This window comes from Erpetoichthys calabaricus, chromosome 7 (genome assembly GCF_900747795.2).
Source record: "Erpetoichthys calabaricus chromosome 7, fErpCal1.3, whole genome shotgun sequence".
Classification (NCBI taxonomy): domain Eukaryota; kingdom Metazoa; phylum Chordata; class Cladistia; order Polypteriformes; family Polypteridae; genus Erpetoichthys; species Erpetoichthys calabaricus.
The window spans coordinates 133041697-133056310 of record NC_041400.2 but is presented as its reverse complement, the minus strand read 5'-3'; the positions used below and the strand labels follow the sequence as shown (position 1 = coordinate 133056310).

Sequence of the window (14614 nt, the reverse complement as noted above, 5' to 3'; positions counted from 1 at the left end):
ATTTTTCCACCTTACTATTTATATTATTCTCACTATTGTAGTAAGCACTACAAATGGACCGGTTGCTTAGAATATTTGTAAATTTTGAAGCTGCTGATGAATGAAAAGAGCGTTTTTTAAAAATGTGCTTCTTGTGAATATTTTCTATCATTATTTCTATATTAAATAGTAAGAGAAAATGGTCTGATAGACCAATATCAATGATCTGTTTCACATCAATTTTTAGTCCTTTAGTAATTACTAAGTCTGACGTATGACCTGCTTTGTGTGTAGGCTGACTAATGTGCTGGTTCAGATTAAAAGAGTCCAGGAGGTTCATGAATTCTTTTAATTTCGGGTCACACTGATTATCAATATGAAAGTTAAAGTCACCGACACCGTCATAGATCGTAATTACAATTGACACCAAGTCTGAGAATTCCTCAAAGAAAGACGCAGTGTATTTAGCAGGTCTATACACGGATAATACTAGAAACTGAGCAACTCCATGAATAACAATGGCAAGATACTCAAAAGAATTGAATTTGCCAAAGCCAACATCTTTACACTTAACCGTCTAGAGTAAATGTTTGCTAAACCGCCGCCTTTCTTACCTTGGCGATCTGCAAAAATCTGCGCTCATTCATCATTCGATCTGGCTTGTTCTGATTCAATGTCAATGACAGGAAAATAATAACAGGAAATACAGCTGTTTATTATTTTTTTTCATGCATCCAGCTAGTTTATTCTACCTTCAGAACCCACTTATGGGGCATTGGTAGCTACTGACTTTTAACATGAAAAGTGAAAAAAAACCAGACATGGACGGAACGCGGTCATTGCCGGGCACATTCACACACAAACATTTTAGATCTATAAAGTCTGCACCTTTGGGGCATGAGAGAAGTCGGAATGTTCAAACAAAGATGGTGACTTGCCTGGAATTATGGATTCAGGAACTGTGAGACAGATTATTTGTGTAATTTATATCCATCCATTAATTTAACCTGACGGGTAGCTGAAGCCCCAGCCATTATCAGTTGCAAGACTGGCTATTACCAGTGGCGCCTCACAAAATTGGAGATGCAGTTAGTTACAATTCTTTTTGTTTTTAATGTAAAAACTTTTTGTGAGATTTCTTGACTATAGCTGATATATAGTGTGTTCACCCTGCACTCTTAAAAATTAAGCTGCAACCTCAGGGTATGAAGTCCAAAGCTCTAACCACCACACCACACTGCCTGCTTACATTTGTAGGAACAACCCCTGGACAGGGCACCAGTCTGCCATCACAAGGTGAACACAGACACACACTAGGGCCAGTTAAACAATGCCAGTTCACCCAACACGCATGTCTTTGGAGAAACTGAAGATCCAATATGCAGTAAGTGATTGTGGGTATGTAGATATTTGTCACTGCGTGATGGCACCTAGCCCAAGACTGATTCACGATTCTTCCTTGACTGGACTCTCTGTGACCCTCAAAACAGTATTAAGCTTTACCTTGCCAGACACTGAGGTTTAGGATCAAAGGCTATCGCAATTCAAGGTGTTTTGGGGTAGGCAACGTTGGTCCTGGAGGGCCGCAGGTTTTTGTTCCAACTCCATTTCTTAAGGTTTTTGTTCCAACTCCATTTCTTAATGAGAAGTCAGTTATTGCTGATGAAACACTTATTGCTCAAGTGACAGTCTGATGCTTCAGTTTAGTGGTCTCACTTGTTAAGGTTCCCCCCCTTAATTGCTTATTTTAGTCTTAAAACAGCTGCATTCACTGTTTTTAATGGCTCCCTATTAGCAATAAGATGCAAATGACAAAGAAACCAGCAGTTATCCATCTAACTTGTTTCCATTTACACCTGTGTGGAGTCATCATGGACTATTTGGTTTAATAAAACACTTAAGAGAAAATGAAAATGATCTGTTTTAGGCTTCAAATCATTTAAAAGATGTCCTTGAAAAGGGAAAAAATGTATGATATAAGAACCTAACATTGCAGACTAACAAACTATAAAATTAAATAAGGTCCAAGACTGAAAGGATTGGATTCTAATTGATAAGATAAATGATACATCTTTTGGATATGGTGGGACACATCATCAGGGGTCATTGGGTGTTTCGGGTCTTTCAACATCAGACACCCTCTCCCAGGCGACCCCCCCTGAGGTTGATCAGACCTCAGCTTGTGTCCCAGCAGCATTCACCCACGGATCCGCCCTCTTGATCCAAAGCCTTTCTCTTCAGCTTCAGTTGCAAGTCTATGACTCTGCTCTTTGCCTTCCCAGTTATGCCCAGAGTTGTAAATGCTTTACAGAGTGAACGGCCTGCAAAACCCCGGCAGCCAACCTCCACAGGTATGCCAGCTGCTCCTTTGGCATACTTGGCACGCTTTCTCGTGTTGGCCTCATTCATATGCTCTTCCCATAGCACTGTCATCTCTAGCATAATCAGTTGTTTGGTGGATTCTGAAATGACAAGCATCTCCGGCTGCAGCAATTATGATGTTATCGAGGCTGGGGGCTTCAGCATCCTGCCTAAGTCCATTCCATATGCCAGTCAATGGCAGTATTGATGAGACAAGCTTTTCACCCATTTTGTGAGCAGGGTTTCTCTCCAGCTCTCAGGAAGGTGATTTTCTTCAGTTGATGCTGGCACTTGGAGTTTTTATGGCCGTGGCTACGCTGTCTGCAATTGCCTTTAGGACCTGATCATGGTGCCAGTGATAATAGCGCCTGTCTCCAAGGTCATTTGGGCAGCTCCTGAGTAGGTGTTCTGAAGATCCTATTCTGGAACACTGAGGGCAGGAAGGTGATTCACTCTTACCCCAGATTCAGAGGTTTGCTGGACGGGGTAGGGTGTTAATAATAATGACAATACATTTTATTTATATACCGCCTTTCCCATGCTCAAGGGTTGTAGACAGTTTGTACCAGGAACCTTATCCAATGGTAGTCTGCTTCCCAAATATTAGCCCATGTGATCTTTTGCTGCAGTGCTCCTTCCCATCTCATCCATGCTCCTTGTTGTTCCTTCTCCACCATCCTGCTAGCTTGAACTTCCTCCTGAATGAGGTGTTGTCGCTCCTTGCCCTGGGCTCTGTCCATCCTGGTTGCCAGGAAGTAGCCGATGCCCACTCAACCCACTGCAATGGGCCCAAACAGAGACTTCTTAAGCAACTGGGTTGGAACAAAAACCTGCAGCCACTGTGGACCTCCAGGACCAATGTTGCCTACCCCTGGTCTACAGCAACTTTTCTAAAACACCATTCCCTCCCTAAGTGTGCTAATTATTATTCCTAATCATTGCATAATCCATTGAGCCATATTCTGAACTTGTTTCTGCATTATAGTTCTGGGAGGCCTGCACCTATTTCAGCAGCACTGGGGACAAGGCATTAACCAACCCTTGTAGTAGTTGTATTGGTACTGTCATGTGTATACATTTGCCACTCTTCAATATCCATGATAAACGAGAAAGTATTAAAATATGAAACTTAATTTTATGTAATGAAAAGCAGTCACAAATCAGCATACCCGATGTACTCCTTAAATGTTTTCCATGCCACTTATTGTGTGTACTGTTTGGGTGACTGAAGATCACAGGGCACATTCACATGGAGGCAATTTAGAATTACCAAGCAACTTAGTGGCTCATCTTTGGGTAGGGAGGAAACTAAAGTATCCAAAAAAAAAAAAAAATTCAGATCCACACAGATGGTGCCTGGGCCAGGACTCAAACGCTTATCCCCCGAGGCAGTGTAGCAGAAGTGCAAACCACTGTGCCATCATGCCACTCATCATAAAATGCCGCTTGAACAAATTAGTTTCTTCTTAAAATCTTCCATGAACAAAGCAGACAGAGACAGTTGTACAGCACAGCCACGAACATATTGGAACAATTTAGGAGCAGCAGTTGACCTCATAAGATGCCTTTGCACTGTGGAAAGAACAGAAGCCCCCAGAAGAAAACCCCAAATGAATATGGAGGAGCTGGCGGGAAGCTTTGTAGTCTAGAATCAAACCTGGAGCACAAATGCAATTAGGTGGAGAGGTGGTATGTATTATATGCAAACCAAATTGTCCTCTGACCCACTTTTACAAATACAGGATCATGGGAATTCTGACCCTATTTCTTAATATCCAAGCCGATGGATAATAAAGCTCACTTGCACTACCACGGGGTAATTAATGGGTGGCAGAACCAGTCCCTGTAGCATCAAGCATATCCATTCAAGTTCAGGGGGCAGTCAGTTAAAAATAACACAAAACTTTAAAGCTATAAATGGTCGGTATGTCAGTTTTCAATACATGTACTTTGTTTCTAAAATACGTTGTCTTCTTTTAAAGCTGTGGATCTGCTGTTTGTACAAAACGCACTATTCTGAAAGTAGTTTTTGGACTAGGAAAGAAAACTGAGCAAAAATATTAACAATATCAAAGTCAAAATCACGAAAAAGAAAGGAAGAGCGGCAGAAATGCATCACTTTAGATTCCGCAATGAACTTCACGTTGCGTTATATTTTTCCTGGGTCGACGACAGTCCGTGTGGACTTTGCTCATTCTCCCCGGGTCAACGCTGATCGTTCTAACACATTAGCCAGACATGAGCGTTTAGTCAACACTAATGTGGCCCGCGCTCGGGAGTAGCCCGTTCACTGCACCGTCGCGCTGTCCACGGCTGGGTCCTGTTTGATAGCCACTGCCCATGGTTAACTTGGATGCGTAAACAGCTCCCCTCAAAAAATCATCATGGTAGTAGAATGTTCCCAAAATAAGGAAAAAAACCAGCAAACTTGAATTGTTGCAGAATACAGAAAGCAATTCAATGGCAACCCAACAGCTGGTTTCTAAACTGTGTTACAGGGTCAGGTATTGTAAAACAAGGACGAAAATGTATTGTAAGCAAACCCACGCGCGTCCAAAGCTCAAATCGATGTGCTTTAAAATGGTGCGTTGCTTCATGGGTGCTCCGCAAAGAACAGAACGTGGAGTGAGGAGCAGAGATGGGGTAAAACAGAGCAGCGACCGGGAAAGAGCTCAGCGCGCGCGCGTGTGTGAGTGTGTGTGAGGGAGAGAGCGAGAGAGAGAGAGAGAGGGAGCGAGAGAGACCCTTCCTAGATGAAAACCAGGAGGGCTTTGCTGTCAAACATGTGGAAGAAATGAGTGAGGAAATGGCAAAGAGAGAGGGAGAGAGAGAGAAAAAAACAGTTAATAAGCAACTTAGGGGACTGTGCCTCTTGTGTGCCGATTACACCCGGGGACAACTAGCTGACGCTCCGTCTGCCCAGAGTTGATTTCTGTTTTCATTTAGCGCACGCAAATGAAGCGCGCGGGGTGCGCAGTTTTATGAGTTCGCTTTAGCAGCGCGCAATTAACTTCAGTTAAGCCACCAGACAGAACCATCCGTCCCCTTTTTTCGGACGGGGGTGTTTCTTCTTGTCTTCTACCCCCAACGGACTTTTTCACAACATGGTAAGTTTTCAAACCTACCGTCTCCTTTATTTGGCTGCCACATGCCTGTACTACACGCTGGGTGTGCCAGTTTTCGCAAGCTTGCAGTCACTTCTGTGCTGGCCGAGCCACGTCCTGGCTTGCTGTTGTCGTCTACTTTGACTGAAAGTCGCTGAGTTCGCTGAAATCGCAGGGTTACCTGGCAGCAGACATCACGCTGATGAATGGCAACGCGCCTTATAATTGATGTCATTCGGGGATGGGGAAAGAGAGACGAGGGGCTTTTGAAAGGAAGGCGAATGGCAATCGAGCGGTTTGGGGTTCTTTCTCCATATTAACCTTGTTATTTTAAACACACGTAAATTAAACAAGTAATGCAAGGTTTGTAGACAGTTCGTGTTGTTATTTAAATTGGAGAAATGTTTAGAATCAGAACGCCGGTGCAGTCCCGTTATTGCTTTGCTCTACCTTGAAACGGCACTAAGCTGCATAATCAGTTGTGGAAAGAAGAGAGGATGGTGCAGATATTGTTTTTGTTTGGTAATTAAGAATTGTGAGGGAAAGCGTGGAAAATACTTAGTATGTCTGAGCCAGAAAATTCAGTTAGTTCTGACAATACGTTGCACGGTTTAAGGTTTCATCCAGCGTTCAATCAATGTCGTGTTTGTTTGTGCAGCATGGGTTACAATGCAGGCAGACTTTTAATGTCCCAGTTATTAATACATTTTAGATGACGTGCACCACTTTTCAGGGTTGGCTTGTTCAATACAATAAAACAATGTAACGGAATGGTTCTTAGCATGATGCAAGTGGCCTGTTCTACTGGTTGAGGTTTGCTTACATGTGGCGTATTCACATAGAGACTGAGGACCTCTCAGGATGCACATGTATGGCTTCAGTTTACGTCCCGTTGCTTTTTTCAGAAGATTATTGGGTCATATGACAGAAGCCAAGGTCCACCCTTAAAGCATTAGAAATAAGATTGCTCAGTTGATCCTGAAGGTTCCTGGAACCTGATGTGACATTTCTCTCTATGTGGTACATGTGCTGTGCACTCTTAAAAATAAAGGTGTCAGAGTGGTTCTTCAGAGCGATGCATTAGGGAAACCATTTTAGGTTTCCAAAACACCCATCTACATGAAGGTTCCAGAAAGAACCTTTATTTAGATCCATAACAGGCACCATACAGTAAATAACCATGAATATATGGTAACAGATTTGTGAAAAACCAGTAAAAGGACTGCTGCAGCATAAGTGCAGCAACTCAGGCTAAGTTCATTCATTCGTGTTCAAAGCCACTTTGTCCTGAGCAGGGTTTGAGGGTGCTGGAGCCTGTCCCAGCCAGCATAGGGTGCAAGGCAGGAACAAAGCCTGGGCGCCAGTCCATCGCAGGGCACCCACACACACCCTAGGCTAAGTTCAATTTTTCTTAATCTGTTAGTGTCCTACTAGGTAGCCAGACTGAAACGGTTATTTGTCAAGCAATGGTTCAACAAGGAACCACACAATCCAGTATAGAACCATATAGTGTCCTTGAAGAACCATTATTTTTAAAAGTCAGTCAGACAGTCATTTTCCAACCCGCTATATCATAACACAGGGTCAGGGGGGCTGCTGGAGTCAATCCTGGGAAGGGTGCCAGCCCACCGCAGGGCACACACACACACACCAAGCTCACACTAGGGACAATTTAGGATCGCCAATGCACCTAACCTGCATGTCTTTGGACTGTGGGAGGAAACCAGAGCACAGGAGGAAACCCACACAAACACGGGGAGAACATGCAAACTCCACGCAGGGAGGACCTGGGAAGCAAACCCGGGTCTCCTTACTGCGAGGCAGCAGAGCTACCCACTGCGCCACTGTGCTGCCACTTATTTTTAAAAGTGTGGGTTGTTAACATAATGACATGGCAGTTACTGGCAGGTTGTTTATAGTTCATACAGTAAGGCAGATGACAATGGCTTACCCCAACGTTTATTTTTTATACACCATTTTTAAACCCTCAATTTATTTGTTTTTTATGCAATGCTACTTTTCTATATATAATGGAGTTATTGTGCTGGTCTGCATGCATCACACCCCAACTGTTACTCCTCTAGGGTTTCATTTACCAGTTTACCAAGAACCTGGCAAGACTGTATGCTGGCTTTTTGCTCAGTAGTCAGTGTTTTTCACTGGCTATTAATCGACAATGTAAAATATTGCAGAGCAATGTTTTTGTTTTTTTCAATTCGACAGATATCCACAGAACAGATGGGCCTTTAATTGCTTCTTAAATACATTGAGGGAGTCAGTAGTATAGATGGAGGTGGGCAGCCTGTTCCACCAACTAGGAACTACACAGGAAAAGAGGTTGGATTGTGACTTGGTGCCACATAGAGATGGCATCACCAGAAGTTGTACATTAGCAGACCTAAGTGGGTGAGCAGGCGTATAGCACCTCACCAGTGTCTCCATATACTCTGGTGCTGACTCACTGACTACTCTGTAGGCCAGCATCAGGGATTTGAACTTAATATATGCTGCTACAGGGAGCCACTATAGTGACTTGAAGAGCGGAGTGATTTGTGCCCGTCTCGGCTGGTTAAATACAAGACAGGCTGTAGCGTTCTGGATCATCTGCAGCAGCTTGATAGCACATGCGGGTACTCCTGTCAGAAGTGAGTTGCAGTAGTCCAGATGCGACAAGACCAAAGCCTGGAACAGAATTTGTGTTACATACTCTGTCAGATAAGGTCTGATGTTGTGCAGCACAAAGCTGCATGAACGAGAAACGGTAGAAATGTGGTCAAAAAATGATAGCTGCTCATCAATCACCACACCAAGGTTGCGTACTGTCCTGGCAGGTGTTAGTGACAATGAGCCAAGCTGTACAGAGATGGGGAGTTGAACAGACTGGCTGGCAGGGATCACAAGAAGTTGACCTCTAGATGATGGTCCTTCATCCTGGTTGAGATATCACTATGACAAGCAGAGACTCTAGTGGATACCTTCTTGTCCTTCGGAGGGAACGACAGGTACAGCTGTGTATCTTCAGCATAGCAATGATAAGAGAACCCATAGGATTGGAAGATGGAGTCCACTGAGGTGTTGTACAGAGAAAAAAGTAGAGGACCCAGCGCTGATCCTTGGGGCACCCCTGTGCATGTCTGATGTGCCTGGCTGTAGGATACCAATTTTAGTGAGGGTGGCAAGAAGGATGATGTGGTTGACTGTGTGAAAGGCAGAAGAGAGATCTAGCAAGATCAAGACTCATGACATGTTGGTAACTCTAGCAGGTCGTGGCTGGTCGATCATAGTCAGTATTGCCATCTCTGTTGAGTGGTTCCTCTTGAAGCCAGACTGCTTTTGAGCAATCCATTCTGTACAAGGAAGGAAGAGACCTGGTTAGAAACAACACGTTTAAGTGTTTTGGAAAGAAAAGTAAGGAGAGAGACAGACCTGTACTGTAATTGTTAACTTGGGATGGATCGAGTGTTTGTTTTTTAAGAAGTGGTAAGATTACATGAAACACACATGAACTGTTGGCATGCAGCGACAGCAGTGCCACACGCTGGCCTGACTTATAAGCTGATTCTCAAAGAGCAGGGGGTCAACTCAGATCCCAGAGGGCCACAGTAGCTGCACTTTTTCATTCCAGTCATTTTTTTATTTAGGAAGCAATTCCTGTATTTGATGAAATACACTTCTTTTGTCTTCATTTAAATTGACTTGCTTTCTAAGACAATGTCCACACTATTACGATTTCATTTAAAACTGGCGATTTGAAACACAATCAGCGTTCACTCTAGTGCTTTCACATCACATACAAAAGTATCTCTGTCCACACTAAAACAATCAAAAATGCATATGACACAGTTGTTTACCTACACTGGGCATGTGCACATTAGCAGAAAAATCCTTGAAGGGATGGGAATGCTGCTATGCATGGGATTTATAGCAAAACTGTAGCAGCTGGTAAAGTATTTGCCTTTTGCAAATGTACGCAGCATTCAAACTGTAGAAAACGCTATTTAGATGCATCAAAGTAAGCCACAGAACAAGCCCCAAGGAAAGCAAATCTTTTGTGTCCTCTATGTGTGAATATGTCTTAATTCCGTGAAGGGTGACCAATTAGATAATATGACACTGTAATGAGCAGAATCCAGTCAGGGAAGTCCTTCAAAAGCAGAATATCAGAGCATAATTAGAGTCTGTGTTTTTAAGTCCATTTGGAGAACGTTTTGAGAAGTGCCCATTTTCTGGGGTTAAATACATCAGAGTGTTGTGGATGAAAGGTGAAAGTGGAGACTGGAATGTCTGTGTTTTTAAATGAAAACATAGTAGCATGAATGTAGTGTAAGTTTGAGAACCCTGGATTCTTTTTTCCTTAACCAACAACAAAACAATAGTGAGATGCAAAGTGAGCCAACAGAATGAGACATATCTCTGTAACTCAATTGCTACCCTTTCATGTGAAGACTATATATTATGTTTTAAACGGGGGGTCTGGCCGGAGATTTTCGGAAGTGGTCCTATCCATTCAGCTTTGTGTCAGTCCTTTGGGGGTGTCTGGCAGCAGTTAACCTTTTCTTGACCTTGTATGTGGGTGTTTTGTCTTGATCCCTTACCCTTATTTTGTTTCTGATTTGGTGCTCACAGCGGTGTGTGTTGATGACATGATTGGGCATGCTGCAGATCACACATTGATAGGCTCCTGATGTTGTTGTATGTACAGATGCTGGAGGATGTGTCATTTTGTGTATTAGTATATGGAATGCACAGTCTGCTGGGATATTTTTCTTTTTTGCAAGATAGCGACTGTGAAACTTTTTCCAAAATACTTAAGGAAAACAAACACTTTTTTGGGATCAAAAATGTTTGTTAAAAAAAATGAGAAAACTTGAATACGAAGCAAGAGACCAAGCAGCATTAGCTCCATCAATTGTCCAGGGTCAATAGTGGGAAATCCACTGTGGTAAGGATGTTTACAGTACCATTTCAAAGCCACCACAATGACAAAATCACCAGAGCAGCAATCAAAACCAATTAGAACACTACTAATTAGTTTATTCTTTGCTTATAGTAAAGAATTAGACTCTACTCAAATGAATGGTGCTGTAGCAGTCAGGACACTCTTTTTGTCGCTGTATTTGTTAGGTGAACTGCTCTCGATGCGCTGGCTGTTATCTTCTCCAGGTTATGTCAGAGTGTGCAGGAGAGGCTCGAGGATGGAAAGTTACAGAGGGCCCAGTGTTGAACAGGTTCACGGTTGTGTTGCTCCAGTATGTCTAGAAGGAAGTGGTTTTTGAGTTGTCAGATGTGAGCCCTTTTTGTAACTTTAAGACAATGCTGTTTTGGTACAATAAATTAATTAATGTTTAGCTAGGAGCTGAACCTCTGGAAATAAAAGACTTTCTCTGTGTTTCTCATGACAGAGTGCAAGAAATACTTTTCACACAGGCTGATACAGCATAATAATGAAAATAAAAAGAAAGAATGTATAATAAAAGGGGAAAGCAAATGATGTATCATAATATTAATAACTAGACATTAAGCCCGTTACAATAACGGGCGCTAGAATAGTAGTGCATAAACATTAGTAGGAACAGTCTATATTAAATGGCAAAGGACCGTCTATTTTCTGTTACAGTAATACTGGCTTGTATGTGGCTGTAATATGCATCACTGTATTGTGTGCCTTTAATTTTCTCTCACAGTAATACATCTCTCCAGCAAGTATTTCAATCTGTGCTGGCGTGCAGCTGATTATTGTATGTATGGCGTCTCCCCAGCAATGGATTTTATGTGCGCGAAAATAAATCTACTTTTCAAAGTCATCCTAGTGTAATATCATGAAAATTCGTATATTTAGGAAAACACTTTACACTTTACCGGGCCAACTTTGTTAATCACAAATCTGACATCCTCAGAGTGAACAACAAACACTAATCCCACCTCTTTGGGGAAGCTGGTCTCCACGTCTCAGTACTCGAATGGATTTTTCGTGCGTTGTGTTTTAGGTCTTACCTCATTTACCGAAATCCGAATGGATCGGCTGCGCGATATTTTATAGGTCCCGCCCTCTCTGTCTTGTGTGACGCGTCAGGCGGCCTTTGAAGCATCACACCGTGCCCTGCGCATGCGCACTTCACTAGAAGACACACACACACACGGACACATGGACGCACACAGGGATTTTATTAAAGAGGACAAGTAGAAATAAAATATATATGGTGTACGAAAGAATACTATTTTATAAGCAGGTGCAAAGCTTATTACATACACAGACCATTGGGACATGCTGAATATTCATTGATTTTGCCTACATCAAAATTTTGTTCATTTTTTTATTTTTGTTTGTTTTCCAGTCTTCTTGTGTGTGAATTTTAAAACATCTCATTACCAGATCCAATTGGCATACTCAAATTAATGTATCAATAGATTTTAATCAGAATTCTCATTTTATTAAAATTAAACTCTTTAATTCATTGTTATAACTCAAATTAAAAGAAAACAATGCCAAAATTTCAGCGGCAGTGCTCATTAACAAATTTATTGATGCATTCAAATTAAAGTATAGCATACAGTGTATTCAGACCTGCATAATCCAGCTTGCTTGGGAACAGGAACCAGAACTCAGCAGCCTCCGGTTAAAGGCAGGAACCAGTTGTGGAAAGCATACCCCTAGACACAGACAGACCGACACCAGAATGTCCAAAACACTTCTTTTATTTTCTTTACAGCACCACAATGCCTTCCTCCACCAACTCTTTCTTCTTTCTCTTTCTTTTTTCCTTTTACCTCCACTCCCCTCCTCACAAGCTTCGTCTCCTTCCTCCCAACTCTGGCTCAGCTTCTGGAGGGAGACGGTCCCTTATATACTGACCCGGATGAGCTCCAGGTGCTCCCCCTGACGACACTTCCTGGTGTGGCGGAAGTGTCAAGAGAGCCCCTGAAAGCACTCCGGGTGCCCCTGGGAATTCTTCCGGCAGCACTTCCTGGTGTGACGGAAGTGCTGCCATCCAGTACTTCACAACTGTTTGGGTGCCCCCTGGCGGTGGCCATGTCCTCCGGTAGGGATGAGTGTCCCAGCTTTGGTCCAGTGGCCCATAAGCAGACCCGGGCGGCTGCCCCCTCGTGGCCCAGGGGAGGTATTGTCCATCACGGGGACCATCCGTCCTGACTGGGTAGGGTCCCCATCCATCTGGGACACAGTCTTTGATGTGGTGTCAGTCCATCAGAGGCCCACTTGTACCTCCACCCACACAAGGTCAGTCCAGAGTGACTAACTAACCTGTACATCTTTAGAGTGTAAGAGGAAAAAACAAAGTAGTCCTAGAAAAATCAACATTAACACAGGTGGAATATGCTGTAGTACTCGAGCATAACATCCGCCTTAGGACATGATTTTGACATGTAGATAGACACCATGACTGGAGTGGACATTTGCACTTGTAATAGGTTATAATTTCTGATCCTGTTGTAAAATTTCAATTGTGTAACTTTTTTTAAAGCTGTTATGCTCAAGCATTAAGAAAATGGAAGATGTTGTTGCTCAATTTTGATGTGTTCTCTGTATGTTAGATGGTAAAACTATCACCATCCTTATAGTTTTTTTTTTTTATAAAATTAAGTCTACTGTTTCCCGTATTTACTGAATGTTTTTGGAGATAACATACACTCAGTTTACACTAAAATTTAGCCATTCATTTGTTTCATAGCTGAAGGTCATGGTATATAGGAGATGGCAATTCTGGAAAATAATTTGCTTTTTCAGTCATTATATGCAGAATATTAATTCTGGTGTATCTCGCACATATGTTTTTTCAGCTGCAGCTGAGGAATACTTCATAAATAATTCACAGAATCTGAAGCCTTCAATGCCTTCTGTGAGGATGTTAAAGCTAAGGCTAATGTTTTTATTAATGTTGTCTCCCTATCTTTACAGAGAGAAAAACAATAAACTTCTAATTCTATAAATGGCTCATTAATTAAATAAATGAAACACTAAGCATGGGTGGCACGGTGGCGCAGTGGGTAGCACTTCTGCCTCGCAGTTGGGAGACCTGGGGACCTGGGTTCGCTTCCCAGGTCCGCCCTGCGTGGAGTTTGCATGTTCTCCCCATGTCTGCGTGGGTTTCCTCCCACAGTCCAAAGACATGCAGGTTAGGTGGATTGGCGATTCTAAATTGGCCTTGGTGTTTGTGTGTGTCCTGCGGTGGGTTGGCACCCTGCCCAGGATTGGTTCCTGCCCTGTGTTGGCTGGGATTGGCTCCAGCGTGACCCTGTGTTCGGATTCAGCGGGTTGGAAAATGGATGGACACTAAGCATAATATTTTTGTTTCATATAGTACCTGAAGAGAATTTACTAATATCCATATTACTAACCGAGAATGGTAAACCGGATGGACGCAGGGACATCCGGCCATGGGCCGTGGACGCAAAAGACGTACTGCGCAGGCGCCCCCACAAAACCCCCCTTCCAAGCAACGGAAACCGGACGCAAAGCAACGTAAAATAAGAACTGAGGCGCCCATAGCACACAGAAAAAAGGAGTCAGACACCGGCCCACAAGCCCATGGCACACTAAACGGAACACACACAAAGAAGAGAATTGAGACCCACGACACACAAACACCCCCTCCACTAACAGAGATAAAATAAAGTGAGGCAACGCCCCCTAGCACACAAAAAAAAAAGAAGTCAGACGCGAGCGCCACACAAACCCATTGGACACGAAATGGGACAGACTACGGACATAGCACACGAAACATACACAAAAAAGAGGATTCGGACCCACGACCACACTGACATAAATAAGAAATGAGACACAAAGCCCCATTACTGAACGAACCGTCCGTATTAAACATACGTCATCTGAACACATTCAAATTATGCAGCATAGGTCCATCTCATTACACTGATGCACTATTAACCGTTCACCCACAGAAAAGGCTCCATATTAACAGTGAGTGCGATCCTCCTTATTACTTATCCATATTTCTAACGCTGAAGAACAGACAAGTCATGAATTCACGATCACGGGTACAAAACGATACGGCTCGAGTGACGGGACCAAACACACGAACCCGCATGAAAAAAAAACAATACATATCGGTCGACTAACCGACATACAAAAACGGGCAAGGCTCAATACAAACAATGAACGCCGTAAACTGCAACGGGCTTCTCACACAGAACAG

At 43.0% G+C, this 14614-nt stretch overlaps 1 protein-coding gene across 5 annotated transcripts in view; it reads left to right on the top strand.

Moving 5' to 3' along the window:
• Nucleotides 1-5210: 5210 nt before the first annotated feature.
• The window catches only part of psd3l (pleckstrin and Sec7 domain containing 3, like), a 649947-nt gene continuing 640543 nt past the window's right edge, over nucleotides 5211-14614 (top strand). For 2 of the 5 annotated variants that reach the window (XM_051929574.1, XM_051929571.1), the window contains exon 1: nucleotides 5211-5447. The gene's annotated coding sequence lies outside the window, so the exon portion shown is untranslated. The remainder of the gene's footprint in view (nucleotides 5448-14614) is intronic. The other 3 variants (XM_051929573.1, XM_051929572.1, XM_028805400.2) reach the window with 2 other exon arrangements.